Source organism: Mus pahari, chromosome 17 (assembly GCF_900095145.1).
Source record: "Mus pahari chromosome 17, PAHARI_EIJ_v1.1, whole genome shotgun sequence".
Classification (NCBI taxonomy): domain Eukaryota; kingdom Metazoa; phylum Chordata; class Mammalia; order Rodentia; family Muridae; genus Mus; species Mus pahari.
In genome coordinates this window covers 67,002,401-67,003,781 of record NC_034606.1, presented here as the reverse complement: position 1 = coordinate 67,003,781, position 1,381 = coordinate 67,002,401, and positions in this window count along the sequence as shown.

Below are 1,381 nucleotides of genomic sequence, written 5' to 3'. Positions count from 1 at the left end.
GGGAGAGGGCGCAGGCTGCGGCTGCTCCGGCTGCTGCCTCTGCTGGTCTGGGAGGGGGACGGGGCGGAGCGGGCCGCTTTCAACCCCGCGCACCCTTCGACCCCGGAAGCGCTAACCGCCCCGGGGGCCGGCGAGTCGACTGCGTCGTCCACACTTTCCCCACGCAATGCGGACCGCCTTCCCGGAGCCTAGAGCGGCTCCTTGGACAGCGTCGGCACCAGCGAGACGGCCGGTAACCGGCGACGAGGTCTGGGGTAGAGCGGCGGCGCAGGGGCGCGGAGGATACCAGTGGCCTCTAGCGGGAGAACTGGAAAGCTCAGGCCTAAATGCGAAGAGGTGGCCAATGCTTTGGAGCAAGAGAAGATGGGAGGGAGGGAAAGGAAAATAACAGTTGTCTAAAATAAAAAAACGAATGGCCAGACCGAAAGTATCACACAAACTGCTTACTCTAAAAATAATCCACTTTAGTGAGTGCAGAAGAAATGAAGACATCACTATTTTGCAGCCCAGATACTGAATCAGGCAATAAAAATTATAATAGGGGCTGATGAGATGGCTCAGTGGGTAAGAGCACCCGACTGCTCTTCCAAAGGTGCAGAGTTCAAATCCCAGCAACCACATGGTGGCTCAAACCATCCTTAATGAGCTCTGACTCCTTCTTCTGGAGTGTCTAAAGACAGCTACAGTGTACTCACATATAATAAATAAATAAAATCTTTTTTAAAAATGTAAAAGAATGTTCTTAAATCAGATGGTGGTGGTACGCAACTTAATTCCAACACTGGAGAGGCAGAGTCAGGAAGATCTCTGAGTTCGAGTCCACCCTGGTCTACAGAGTGAGTTCCAGGACAGAAAGGGCTTTATAGAAACCTTGTCTTGAAAAAAAAAAAAAAAAAGAGGAGGAGAAAAGAAAAAAAAAATTATCATCACACAGATTTTCTAACTGTACAGTGAAGTAACTTTAAAACTTCACTGTATTGATCATGTGAGTATCTCACTATTATATAAGAAGTACTGCATAATCTAGAATTCCTGCCCAAATTGGTTAATCTTTTTATTAGGTCTAATTATCCATTTATAGGAACCAAGGAGCCAGTTAAACATCAGTACAAGAAGGTACTCTGTGGCCAAGCACAGTGAGTAATACAAACTGATGAAACTACCACTGGGGAACTTAAGGATGACACTGGTGAATCTCAGGCCACCCTGGACTGTACGGCAATACTGCTTCATTGTTGTTTGTTACTTCTGTTTTTTTGTTTTTGTTTTTATTTTTTTGGTTTATCGAGACAGGGTTTCTCTGTATAGCCCTGGCTGTCCTGGAACTCACTCTGTAGACCAGGCTGGCCTCGAACTCAGAAATCCACCTGCCTCTGCCTCC